The sequence below is a fragment of the Balaenoptera acutorostrata genome, chromosome 12, assembly GCF_949987535.1.
Source record: "Balaenoptera acutorostrata chromosome 12, mBalAcu1.1, whole genome shotgun sequence".
Lineage (NCBI taxonomy): Eukaryota > Metazoa > Chordata > Mammalia > Artiodactyla > Balaenopteridae > Balaenoptera > Balaenoptera acutorostrata.
The window spans coordinates 79,149,905-79,164,532 of NC_080075.1; the positions used below are offsets into that span (position 1 = coordinate 79,149,905).

At 45.7% G+C, this 14,628-nt stretch overlaps 1 non-coding gene across 1 annotated transcript; it reads left to right on the plus strand.

Annotated features, from left to right (window-relative positions):
• The first annotated feature begins 12,173 nt into the window (after nt 1-12,173).
• On the plus strand, nt 12,174-12,246 carry TRNAR-UCU (transfer RNA arginine (anticodon UCU)). The gene has a single exon. It is a non-coding gene; the product is annotated as a tRNA-Arg (tRNA).
• Nucleotides 12,247-14,628: the final 2,382 nt, after the last annotated feature.

Consider the following 14,628-nt stretch of genomic DNA (forward strand, 5'->3'; position numbering starts at 1 on the left):
CCTATAATGCAAAATCCCCGTGCATTTAAAGCAGAAACAGGAGACTTCCATTGCATTTGAGCTGTGGTGGGCTGCTTCAGGATGTGACCCCAGGTATGAGGACACCATTCTGTCCACCTGCCCTGAGAGTATGTCTGTAGAAATACTGGAAAAGCCCTGGGAAGTACCTGGAAGGGAGGAGGTCAGGTGGCATTGGATACAGGTCACTCTGGCTGCTCCAATGGAAGAGAAGAGCCAGGAGTCCAGGAAAGGAGCTGGGCTGTTGCCAGGTCCTCTGTTTTGACCTTGGGGCTCCCTGAAAAGGTCTTGGAAACCCCAAGAGGGCCCAGACCACTATGAGAACTGCTGAATTAAGAATATGGTCATGTGAGCCACAGGCCTGGGAACAGATCTAGAACCTAAAAAAAAAAAAAGAAAAAAATTGTGATGGTTATCCTGGAGTTCAGGTTCCCTTTTCTCTGTTCACCCAAAGAACTTACCCTGCACTGAGATGGGCAAGGGTTCTGTTCCTGTGATGTCTGCTGAATCAGGAGACTGTAACAGGCCTGTTACTCACTGTGTTAAATAATTCATTAAATGTAACCAGAAAAATGTATTTATAGATACAACTTGGTTCTCACTCACAAGTCATTTTCCAACACAGGGATATAAACAAAAGTATGGGATGTTAGAGCTAGTAGGACCCTGAGAGTTCTAGTCCAACCCTCTCATTTTAAAGATGGAGAAGTGGGGAATTCTCTGGCAGTCCAGTGTTTAGGATTTCCCACTTCCAGTGCAGGGGGCAAGGGTTCAATCCCTGGTGGGGGAATTAGGATCCCACACGCCATGTGGCGTGGCTAAGAAATAAAAAATAAAATAAAAATAAAGATGGAGAAGTTATAGCCCAGATAATCCAATTCAACCCAATTCAACAAACATTGAGCACCTACCATGTGGTGAGTAAAATCAAGCAGAGTAAGATGCCAGGGACTGGTGGATGGGGTGTTATTTTAAATAGGGTGTCCAGAGGAAGCTTCTCTGAAAGGGGACTTTTGAGCTAAGGTCTGAAGGAAATGAGAAAAAAATCATGTGATATTTGGGGGAGAGATTCCAGGCAGAGGGAAGTGAGTGCAAATGTCCTGAGGTCAGAGGATGTCTGGCATGTTGAAGAAACAGGAAGCGACCAGTGTGGCTGAGACATACAGTGGTGAGAAGTAGGTGAGGTCAGGGAGGGGACAGGGCAGACCCTGTAGAGCCTAGAAGGCCCTGTAAGACTTGAGTTTCGTTCTGAGTGAGAGGGGAAGCCATTAGAGGGTTTTAAGCAGAGCCATCACATAATCTGACTGAGAAATTAATTCTGGTCACTACATGGACAGTAGATCACGGTTGGAGGGCTGGGGTGGAAGCAGAGAGATGGGTTAGGAGGCTCCTGCATTAATTCAGACAAAAGATGATGATGGCTGGGGCAAGGGTGATAAGCGCTCAGAGACTAGAAACGTTTTGAAGGTCGAGTCCTCCTGAAAGCAATTAGGAAATGATACGGCTGGGGCTCCACGGCTACTGATTTCCTGGCCAACACCGCAGTGCTTTGCATATGTTATCTGTAGGTCTTACCACAACCAGGGAGGGGGGTACGATGAGTCCTGTTTCATAGATGAAGAAACCAAAGTGGAGAAGGACAAAGAGACCTTCCCAAGGTCACCCAGCTAGTAAGTGTTTGTCTCAGAACCACACCAGCCAGACTCCAGAGCCCCCGTGCCAAGGCCCTGCGTATCACTACCGACCATCTCCTTCCCAGAAATCTCAGTTGACACTGTCACGGGGCCAGCCCCAGGGGGCAAAGACTGCTGTGAACACACCCCAAATCTCCTGCCCTAAAGAGTCCCCTTTGGTGGTTCCTCCACGTGTCTGAAATCCCCATCACTAGAGATTCTCTGGGGGGCAGGGCATTGCAGGCCATTACGTGAAAAGAGTGATTAAATCCTGGTGACGTTTAGGGTTCAAGGCCTTGACTAGGCAGCCCAGGGAAGCAGAAAGCAGAGAACCGAGAACGTCGCCCCTCTCAGTGCAACCTAGGTTATTCGGATAGCAAAGCAAAGGGAACCTGAACGTCAAAAATAGCCATAAATTTTTTTTTTAGATTCCAGATCCATACCCAGGCCTGTGGCTCATGTGACCATATTCTTAATTCATCGGTTCTCAAAGTGGTCTGGGGCCCCTTAGGGGTTTCCAAGACCCTCTCAGGGGGTGCTGAGGTCAAAACTGTTTTCATAAAAATACTAACATGTTAGTTGCCCTTTTCACTCACTCTCTCACGAGTGTACAGTGGAGTTTTCCAGAGGCTACATGACATGTGACATGGCTAGAGACTGAATGCAGAAGCAAATATAGGAATCTGGCTATTTTTTACTAAGCCAGACATTCGAGAGATTTGCAAAAGTATAAAACAGTGCCATGCTTTTCACTCTTGTTTGTTTTTCAAAGCCTAGTTATTTTTCACTAAAATATCATGTAAATATGGGTTTGTTGTTGCTATTTTGAATGAATTAATAAATAATTTTAAGTTCTCAGTTTTAGTTTCTCATACAGTATAAATCATTAAATACAACTCACGTACACACACTGGGATCCTCAATCATTTTTAAGCACGTAAATATGTGTAGAGTATAAAGGGACGAAACGTTCAGTCTGGCTAGAGGGGTCACACTCAGAAGCCCGGCCTGTGTTTCTTCTCCGAGCACATGAAGTGGTCTGACAGGCAAGCGAGAAAGAGACAAACGCAGGGAGGAGAGAAACACAAGGAGGAGAGAAACACAGGGAGGAGAGAGATGCAGGAAGGAGAGAGATGCCAAGGGGAATTGTGTTGCTGCTGCGAAGACCAAGTTGACATTACCCCATAGTAACACATGAGGGCGCCCTTACCAGCCAGCAGATTTCATGTTGCACTGGGTTTACATGTTGCTGGGATTACTAGTCAGGGAGGCACGACATCATGCATCTGACTCTGTACCTCCTGAAGTGTCTGCTGAAACTCCAGTCTCTCCTGGAGTCCTGGTGAGGATGGAAGGACACTTCTAGTGCAGGAAGTCCCTTAGAAGCTACAGTGCTGTGCTGGGCCACCCGGGTCAGGGTGACATCCAACACTTTGCTTTGTGATGTCGCAGGCTGTTTTCCGTGGGGTTTGCCTCTGTCCTATCCTTGTGGTTATCCACATGTGAGACTGGTTCATAGCAGCTAATTAGACCTAGCCTTTGGAGGGAAGCAGCACCAGAAAGAGGACTGCTGGGCTCAGGGATCTAGCGTCCAGACATGCCTTCTGGAGTGCCCTGGGTCACAGGTTTTCACTTTTCAAAGGGTTCCTCCTGCTGGGGGCAGAGGGCCGTATGGGAATCAGATGGCAAAACAGTGCAATGGGCGTCGTCAACCTTAAGCTACTAATATATATGAGAGTTCCCTGGTGGCCTAGTGGTTAGGATTCCGAGCTTTCATTGCCGTGGCCTGGGTTCAATCCCTGGTCAGGGAACTGAGATCCCACAAGCTGCGCAGCGTAGCCAAAAAAAAAAAAAAGATACTAATGTATAAAGAGTGGTTATTTATGGAATTCTCTTATCTCTCCCACTTTGTGGTGGGAGGTGGTGGGCATGACGAGTTCTTAGTAGGGAAAGGGCATAGCCTGTCTTGTGGCTTAGATTTCTCTGGCAGCTGGTGGGAGGTTCTCTTGGAAGACAGCACAGGTAGAGGGACATGAGTTAGGAAGCAGTTATTAGTGGCCAGGTGAGAGATGATGAAAGCCATCCTAAGCAGATACCAGGGATGGAGGGCAGGGGGCAGGAGGGTGAGAAACTTCAGAAGCAGAATGGAGGAGGCCTGGTAACTGATTAGATGGTAGCGGGGAAGGAGTTCCAAACAGGAATAACCTGGGACAACTCCCAGGGTGTCTGGAGGGGAAGGAGTAACATGTTCTTGGAGATGGAGGTCATTTTTCTCACTGGCTCCAGCCTCTCTGGGTTTGCCCCGCTGCTGAAGGTGGTGCAGGCTTTGTGGCTTTATGTGATGGACACACGCTCCCATAAACATCGGGCTAAATAATTCATTAAATGTAAGCAGACAAACACATTTACAGATACTATCTTGTTCCCACAGGGACAACCCAGGGACATTAGAGTAGGTAGGACCCTAAGAATTCTAGTCTAAGTCCCTCATTTTAAAGGATAGAGAAATTGGGACTTCCCTGGTGGTACCAGTAGTACAGAATCAGCCTTCCAATGCAGGGGACACTGGTTCGATCCCCGGTCAAGGAACTAAGATCCCACATGCCAAGGGGCAACTAAGCCTGCTTGTCACAACTACTGAGCTCATGCGCCTCAACTAGAGAGCCTGCATGCTGCCACTAAGACCCGACGCAGCCCAAAAAATAAAGAAAGGAAAAAAAAGATGGAGAAATTGTAGCCCAGATAACCCAATTTAACCTAATTCAACAGACATTGAGCACCTACCATGTGGTTAATAGAATCAAGCAAAGTAAGATGCCAAGGATTCATGGATGGCATGTGCTATGGTCTGAATATTTGTGTTTCCTCCCAGATGTATATGTTGAAATCCTAACCCCCAATGTGATGGTATTAGAAGATGGGGTCTTTGGGAGGCGCTGGAGTGAGAGTGGAGGCCTCATGAATGGGATTAATGCCCATAAAAGGGACCTCAGAGAGCTCTCTGACTCCTTCTACGATGTGAGGACATAGGGAGAAGGCAGCAGTATGCAACCCAGAACCCCACCAGAAGGCTCCCACCAGAACCCACCGGCATCATGATCTTGGACTTTCATCCTCCAGAACTGTGAGAAATAAATGTTGTGTATAAGCCACCCAGTTTATGTATTTTGTTATAGCAACCTGAAGAGACTAAGAAAAGGTGTTATCCTAGATGGGCTGCCCAGAGAAAGTCTTGCAAGGTGGGACTCCCAAGCTTCCAGGCATCGGGCTGACATGAAGGACCTCAGGAAGGACTGAAAGGGGACCACAGAACTCCCTTTCCAAAGTCAGTGGACGCCTTGATTCCTACTCCAGACAGACTTAACGGGATGTCTTTGTTTATTTTTCTCCCAGTACTTACTTCCCTGATTATATTCTAGGACCACAAGATCTGGTTACATTCTGGGAGAAATGGTATTTCCACCTATAGTCAGAGGGTGTAAAAACAAAAAACAAAAAAAACCCTCATTTGTAGAGACGTAGATGGATCTAGAGACTGTCATACAGAGAGAAGTAAGTCAGAAAGAGAAAAACAAATATCATATATTAACGCATATATGTGGAACCTAGAAAAATGGTACAGATGAACTGGTTTGCAGGGGAGAAATTGAGACACAGATGTAGAGAACAAACGTATGGACACCAAAGGGGGAAAGTGGCGGGGTGGTGGGGATGGTGGTGTGATGAATTGGGAGATTGGGATTGACATATATACACTGATATGTATAAAATGGATAACTACTAAGAACCTGCTGTATAGAAACTAAATAAAATAAAATTCAAAAATTCAAGAAAAAAAGATGGTATTAGTGTGGGAGTGATCATTTTGAAATGTACAGAAATATTGAATCATAATATTGTGCACCAGGAACTAACATAGTGTTGTAGGTCAGTTATACTTCAAAAATAAACAAACAAACAAACTCACAGAAAAAGAGATCAGATTTGTGCTTACCAGAGGGGAGGCATGGGGTGGGGGAATTGGACGGATGCAGTCAAAAGGTACTTATTTCCAGTTATAAATTAGTACTAGGGATGTAACATATGATATGATAAATATTTTTTTAACACTGCTGTATGGAAAAAATTTTTTTTTCTATTTCTTTTATTTTGTATCCATACAAGATGACGGATGCTCACTAAACTTACTATGGTAATCATTTCATGATGTATGTAAGTCACCTGAAACATATAGTGCTGTATGTCAATAAAACTGGAAAAAGGAAAACAAAACAAAACAAAACCCTATTGTCAGAGGAAATCATCAATGAAATATTTCAAGAAACTTTCCCAGACCTGAGGGGAAAGTTTCCACATTGCAAGGGACCATTCCAACAAAGTAGAAGAAAAGATACCCACATCAAGGCAGGTCATTGTGAAATTTCAAAACAATGGGGACAAAAAGAAAAGATTTAAAAGAAAAATTCTGTTGCAGGCAAAGGAAATAGAGATCAAAATATTTCCCAGTTTTTCAATAGCAACTTTTTTTAAGGCAGTGGAGCAATATTTTCAAAATTCTAAAGGAAAACGTTTTTCAATCAAGAATTCCTTATCCAGCCAAACAATCAAGTGCAAGGATAGAATGAAGAGTTTTCCAGATCTCAAGTGTCAAAAAATTTACCTCTAATGCACCTGGTCTCAGGAAGCTACTGGGGGATGTGCACCACCAAAATATGGGATAAAACAAGAAAGAAGAAGACCAGGGGACATTAACCCAGGAGAGAAGTGACAGGAATCTCCCAGTGACGGCTGTGCATGGGCTTCCGGGGGAGTTTTTCAGACGGGAGCAGGGACTTCCTAGGAAGACTGAATTGGTAAGTCACCACAGGCTTCTGAACATCTTGAACAGAGATTTATATACTTGACACAAAGTTTGGAGTTTAATTAGTGATGAGTACTTAGAAATTTAAACAACACAAAACAAAGACAATGATGAATTTCAGGAAAAGCACAAAAATAAGCGAGAAAGGAAAAGTTACCATGGTACTCTGTATAATTCAGCTTGAATATCACTGATACAGTAATAATGTAAACACAAAATATGTTTCTAACTAGAATTATAGTGTAACTATATTTGAAGGGATAGGAAATATGTTTCTGTATAGTGGGAAGGAGTGAAATCATCTTTTATAGTGAGGATTCAATGAATGGCATTTAAAATCGGAAAATCAAACAGGAGTAATACATGTGTAATATTTAGACCTATGGTGGTAAATACTGAAAGAACTGGCTAAAAACTTGGAGGGGAGGAAAAGGTAAGAGCTGGGCCTGGGGACAAAGGCCTTTAAACCTTGAGGGTGATAACAATTCAAACTGAAGTTAAATACATCCTCTGCCCCCGTCCCCATTCAGTCCTCTTTGTGATTTGGCCACAAGCTTATTTCCACGGCCCTCCCCCTCCCCACATACCGATGATGTTTCAGCCTGACTATATCTGCCATCCAGAAGCTGTCACCTCTGTCTAAAATGCATTCCCCCATTCCTCCCACCCCAGCCCCCGTCGGACTCCTGTCAACTCCCTAACAAAGGTCGCCTTAAGCCCTACCTCATCCATCCGAGAAGCCTTTTAAGATTCCATAGACCCCACCCCTGCCCCCCAAACAGGAATCAACTTTTCAGGTGCACCGAGGTCTGGCCTCTCTCTCCACAGTCTGCATGTCAGTGCCTGAGGCTGCCTCCCCACCAGACCGCGGGATCCTGAACGAGCCAGAGCCTTGTCAAGCTCTCCTACAGGGCCCAGCACACTGCATCTGGCCCCCACTGGACTTGTTGGATCTCAGCTCTCCCCATCAGAGCCAGACGCATATATACGTGGTGGTCCCAGGAGGTCTGGAAACCCAAACCCTGGCCTTGGAGGGTAGCTGACTGTGACCTCCTCCTGCCCCTCCTTCCCCTGCTGGACTGGTCAGCAAGCTCCGCCCCCACCCACTGGCCAATCCCAGCACTCCCGCTCACAGCCCAGCCCTGTGCCCCTATGATCAGAGACAGCCCTTCCCACTCGGCACAAACCTAAGGCAGGCTGGTACAGGAAGAGGCAGATTTCCTCGGAAGAGGCAGAGGGACAATTCCCTGAGACACTAACATGTGTTCTCCCGGTGCTTTCTCCTCCCTGTTATGAGCCTCAGGGAATTTTACAAAGCAGGCCGGATGTGGGCCTAACCACTGGACAGCCAGAGAATTCCCCCAACACCACTGCTTTCAACCAACTAAGATTCATCTCTCGAGGCTGGAAAGGGGTCCTTGAATTTACGGCCGCCTGCTACTGACCAAGACAGAAAGGGGGCGCTGTAGGGTAGGAAGCCGCCAGTGTCTGCTCACACCCGTTCCCCTGGGTTCCACCCTGAGCGTTTCTGAACTGTGAGGTAGCTGCCATTTACGCTGAAAGGAAGGAAAGAAGACGGATGAACCTGTTCTTTCTGATTCTAGAAGTAACAGAAGGAGGCCAGAGGAACATGTCTGCCCCTCAGCGGGCAGCAGCCAGGTGTGGGCCTGTCTGGGTCACTGGTGGGACCAGCCACCAGATATCTGTCTGCCTGGGGGACAGAGGAGTCTCCGGAAAGCATTAAAATGTGAGGTAGAGTGTATCCTCCAGAAGACAGCCCAGACACGACAAGCTAGACTCAGTAAGGACCCCTCAGACCCCCCAGGGGAGGGATAATTGAAGGTCAGCAGAGAAGATCACCTGTCACTCAGATGTATTCCCTCTCCCAGCACCCCCTCGTCCTCCGCAGTTAAGTTAATCCCAGAGTGAAGTTAACATAGAATGCACGGCTTCACTACAGCTCTGCGTGACTGGGGCTTTGAAGCTATCTGACAACGTGTAACACTTTTCCTGGCATAACGTGGTTTTGAGGACCTCAGAGAAAGCAGAGCCACTATGCACCTCACGAGGGCCCTGCTCACAGGCACGGTGGCGTCCTGGACTGAAGGCTGTGCCTCTAGCAATGGCAGGGGGGCCTGGCAAACGCGGCCAAGTCCACTGGGATCCAGCAGCACATCCCAGGTGGGTGATGCGGGCAGAGAGGTACCTTCATCTAGACTCGATCCCCAGGGAATGTCAGCCCGGCCTCGGCCAACACATACGGTACCTTTGAGAGAATTAGAAACAGGTGCCCCATCTGGGCAGATGAACCATGAAAAGGCGCCCCTCCTCTGTTCTGAAGCAGGGCTTGACCGATGGGGCCCAGGCTGAATTTCAGCCTCGCTCCGAGACCAGGCTCTGTTGGACAATGACCCCGGACGTGAGCGAAACACCATTGGAGAGCCAAATGTGCAGGAATGGGGGAAGGGAATGGGGATGTCACGGCAAAGCACTCTGATCGAGCAAAACATTTTTAAAATCTAGGAAAGTATAAAGAAGAAAATTGAGATACTCATATCCTCAGTATTTGATGTTCAAGCCTTAGAAAATTTGATGGAGAGAAATCAGATCCAGAGGGTCCTTTAATGCCCTTCCTTTGGACAGTGATGTCGAGTCTCACTGGCCAAACCAGGGACTTTGCTGGATGCGGAACCAACTGCTCCCTCACCAGCAAGGCCCCGACCATGAGTAACGAGCTTACTGCTTCCTCTGCAGCTTGGATGCAGGCATTCCATTTTTCCTTGTGACTCAGAACCCCTGAAATCCCCCAGCCTCTGGAAAACGATTAATTGATTCATTCTCACTCAAGAATATTTCTTGAACATCTTCTCTACTCCATTCTTACCCTCAGGGGGAAAAAAAAATCACAGTGTGTAGAAACAAACAGTTGCCTCTCTGCCCCTCTGCCTGCATGGGCGGCTGTTCTAGTTCCCCCGCTGGCCCTCTGCTCGGAGCCCTGCCTGCCTCTGGCAGTGTCATCATGAATGCTTCTGCTGCTTGCCAGAGATCTGTTTTATGTTGTTTCTCCCTGGCAGTCATTCCCGATACAGGTCCCATGATACCCCTTCCCTTCGGCCTACCTTTTGCAATATCCTTTCTTCTGGCTCAGGACTAGGCCCTGCCGTCATCTTAAATGTCCCAGCCGAAGACAGAAAGTGATCACAGTAGAAGGAAGGAAAGTGTCACACAAGGAGGAGGTGTATTTGAAGGACTGTGAGGTTCTCAAGAGGTGGAAGTGGCAGAGGGAGGATATTTCAGCGAGAGCAGAGCAGATGGACCCTGGGGACTGGCCAAGGGTGCCTCGTGCAGCCTTTCAACACTGTCAGCCCCCTTCCTTCCTCTCTTCCTTCCTCCCTTCCTTCCTTCCTCCCTTCCTTCCTCCCTCCCTCCCTCACTACCTCCCTACCTCACTCCCTTCCTCCCTCCCTCTCTCCCTTCCTTCCTTCCTTCCTTCCTTCTTTCCCTCCCTCCCTCCGTTCTTCCTTTCTTTCTTTTTCTTCCTTCCTTCCTTCCTTCTCTTTCTTTCTTTCTCTCTCCCTTTCTTTCATTCCTTCTCTCTCCCTTTCTTTCTTTCCTTTCCCTCTTTCCTGCCTCACTTCCTTCTTTCCTTCATCACCAGAAATAGCCCTTGAGTCCCACAAATATGACTATTATTCTTGGGGAAAACTGCAAAGTTTTTAACTCATAAAGGACTGTCTATGGATGTGCTGCACTGTGTCACCAAAGCTCTGGCAATGTGTGTGGGGGTCAGGGGCGGTCACAGAAGGAAGGGGAGAGAAAAGCTCTGGAAGCTTGTAGCATAGATGACAACACTGTACCTTAATTGTCGCTTCTTCCTGAGGAAAAGGGTGATTGCTGCAATAGGAAATATTGCACCGGACCTCTGTGATTTTTTAAAAAGCTTTTTCTTCAGGAATGTGAAAATTCAAAATACATAAAAACCACACCCTTGGGCTTCCCTGGTGGCTCAGTGGTTAAGAATCTGCCCACCAATGCAGGGGACACGGGTTCGAGCCCTTGTCTGGGAAGATCCCACATGCCGCGGAGCAACTAAGCCCGTGCGCCACAACTACTGAACCTGCGCTCTAGAGCCCATGAGCCACAACTACTGAAGCCCGTGTGCCTAGAGCCCGTGCTCTGCAATGAAGAGAAGCCACTGCAATGAGAAGCCCGCGCACCGCAACGAAGAGTAACCCCTGCTCACCGCAACTAGAGGAAAACCCGCGCGCGGCAACGAAGACCCAACGCAGCCAAAAAATAAATAAATTAATTAATTTAAAAACCCAAAAAAAACAAAAGCCACATCCTTGCTGACAGATAATTGCATAACATTGTTTTGAATTAAAAGAACTGTTTCTGAAAAATAAAAATGTTATACAAGTTGCTCTATCAGCAAGCATGAATTAATAGTTGATATGTGTAAGGATATATTGTCAATAAACGCTGTGCATTTAACTCCTCCCCAGGCCGGTGCTCTGCACGTGTGTGGTGACAGCTGGCCACCCTATGTGGAGAGGGCTCGGTGGGGTGTACAGGATGAGCGGAGGGAAGAGGCCGAGGGGGCTGCTGGGAACACCAAAGAACAACGTTCTCTACACTATTTAAAAGAGTTCATAGTCTCCTTGAAACTCATCCAGGGAACCCCCAAGTTAAGAAAAGCAAAAGCTAACACAAAAATAAACTCAAAATGGCTTAAAGACTTAAATATAAGACATGACACCATAAAATTCCTAGAAGAGAACATAGGCAAAACATGCTCTGACGTAAGTCATACCAATGTTTTCTTAGGTCAGTCTCCCAAGGCAATAGAAATAAAAGCAAAAATAAACAAATGAGACCTAATCAAACTTACAAGCTTTTGTACAGCAAAGGAAACCATAAACAAAACAAAAGGACAACCTACGGATTGGGAGAAAATATTTGCAAATCATGTGACCTACAAGGGCTTAATTTTCAAAATATACAAACAGCTCTGGGACTTCCCTGGCGGTCCAGTGATTAAGAATCCCCACTTCCATGGCAGGGGCAAGGGTTCGATCCCTGGTCGGGGAACTAAGATCCCACAAGCTGTGTGTTGTGGCCAAAAAACAAAAGAAAACATACAAACAGCTCATACAACTCAACAACAACAACAAAAAACAACCCAATTGAAAAATGTGCAGAAGACAGGAGTTCCCCAGTGGCCTAGTGGTTAGGATTCTGGGCTTTCACTGCCATGGCCTGGGTTCAATCCCTGTTTGGGGAACTGAGATTCTGCAAGCCTCATAGTGCAGCCAAAAAAAAAAGAAAAATGGGTAGAAGATCTTAATAGACATTTCTCCAAAGAAGACATACAGATGGCCAGTAGGCACATGAAAAGATGCTCAACATTGCTAATTATTAGAAAAATGCAAATCAAAACTACAACGAGGTACCACCTCAAACCGGTCAGAGTGGCCATCATTAAAAAGTCTACAAATAACAAATGCTGGAGAGGGTGTGGAGAAAAGGGAACCCTCCTGCACTGTTGGTGGGAATGTACGTTGGTGCAGCCACTATGGAAAACAGGATGAAAGTTCCTCAAAAAGTGAAAAATAGGAAATTCCCTGGTGGTCCAGTGGTTAGGACTCTGCACTTCTACTGCAGGGAGCACAGGTTCCATCCCTGGTCAGGGAACTAAGATCTTGCATGCTGCACAGTGTGGCCAAAAAAACCAAAAAACAAAAAAACTAAAAGTAGAGTTACCATGTGATCCTGCAATCCCACTCCTGGGCATATATCTGGCAAAACTCTAATTAAAAAAGACACATGCACCCCAATGTTCACAGCAGCACTATTCACAACAGCCAAGACATGGAAACAACCTAAATGTCCATCAACAGATGAATGGGTAAAGAAGATGTATTACATATATACAATGGAATACTACTCAGCCATAAAAAAGAATGAAATAATGCCATTTGCAGCAATATGGATGGACCGAGAGATTATCATACTAAGTGAAGTAAGTCAGACAAAGACAAATATCATATGATATCACTTACATGTGGAATCTAAAATATGACACACAAACGAACTTATCTATGAAACAGAAACAGACGTAGAGAACAGACTTGTGGGTGCCAAGGGGAGGGCAGTGGGGAAGGGATGGATTGGGAGTTTGGGATTAGCAGATGCAAACTACTATATATATTGATAGAACAGATAAACAACAAGGTCCTACTGTATAGCATAGGGAACTATATTCAATATCCTGTGATAAACCATAATGGAAAAGAATATGAAAAAGAATGTGTATATATGTATAACTGAATCACTTTGCTATACAGCAAAAATTAACACAACATTGCAAATCAACTAACTTCGATAAAATAATTTTTAAAAAATCAGCACATCTAAGAAAAGAAAGAAAAGAAAAGAAAAAGCCAGAGTAAATTCTTTCTCCATAGAAAAATCATCATAAAACATTTGCATCAACAATCCTTGTAAGAAAATAAATGAAAACAATGTTTGGTACTCTTGGTTTTAATTAAAAAATTAAACTTTATGTTGAAACATTAATCTTGTTCAAATGCTGTCACGTCCTAGAAGTGGTGACGAAAGCAGGAGTTTAAACATCCATCAGAAAGGTCCTCATTCTACCAGGACAGGACATGCGATTCCCCCATCCTGTGTGACAATGGCAGCTGCAATAAGAATTTCTTTCACTGGAGTAGATTCAGCAAAGATTTCTCAAAAAAAAAAAATGTAAACAAACCCAGGTTATCTGATTCCAAACCCTGATTCTTTTTTTTTCCCCATTTACCACAAGTACCAAATTAGGCGGATCTTTAATTATTTAATAACTATGATTACACTGTTGAACTATAATCAAAGGGTATAATTTAAAAAGAAAATCATTGCATTTACATTCCCAGTACTGTGCTGAGGGAAGGCTTAGAAAAAGAACTTTATACTCTGGTCAGGGAAAAGGGACACAGAGACAGGCAGCAAGTAGGACAGAACAGCCTGTGATGAAATGGAGAGAGCCATAGTTACTTGTCTAAGGGCAGGCCCGGCAGAACCTTGATGGCTTCCTGGCAGAGACGCGGGTAGGACCTTAAAGGCCAAGGAGGGTTGGTTGGCTGGAAGAGAAGTGGCTTTAAGTGTGTCTTTTCAACCTGCCAAGCCTGATGTTTCCTCTCTGGCCCATAAGGGGGTGAGAACAGATTCCTCTGAGGACCGTTCCAACTCTAAATTCCAAGACTGCCCAAGGGGACAGCATAAGCAAAGGCCCTGAGGCTGGATTGAGCCCCAGTGAATTGATGGTTCACCCAGGAGAACTGCCTGCTCAGAGCAGTGGGTGTGTCTCAGGAGCTTAGAGGGGAAAGACTCCCTAATGCTGAAGCATGGAACTTGGTGCTGTAGGCAGTGAGAGTAGTAACTGTAGGTCCTAGAGGAGGGAGGTAGTCATACATTTAATTACTCCTCCTCTTGCCACCCCCTCTGCCCATTCCCTCCTGCCTTGCTGAGCTCTGGCCCTGGGGACCTCCAGCTCCACCAGGTTCCTGGGGGGCATTTCCCTCCCACCATCTCTCTCATCACCCTCCCTGCCCAGCTGCCTGCTGTAGCTATCCTTGGATGTCCTTAACTTTGTATTGCCAAAAACAAAAAAAAAAAAAACAAAAAACCCAGGATTCCCCATTAGATTTGAATTTCAGAGAAATAACTATTACCCGAAAACTGTGGTTTGCCTCTTGGTGGGTGTTGAGCCAAAAAACACAACTGAGCCAAAGATCAGGAGAAGGAAGGATTTATTATTACTTGCAGCAAGCAAGGAGAACACGGAGATCTTTCCCAAAGCAGTGTTTCCCCGAACAGCAAAATTGGGGCAGTTTTAAACTAAGAGTACATGTATATTCATGAAGGAGCTTGGGCAGCGTGGGCAGAGTTCAAGCTTTAGTTGACTGAAGTCCTGAGGGTCAGAAAAGGTCAACATTATTATCCCTTAGGTCCTATTGATCTGGTGGTTGAGCGCCCAGGGGGGATTTAAATTCTGCAAAACAGCTCAAGACAGTG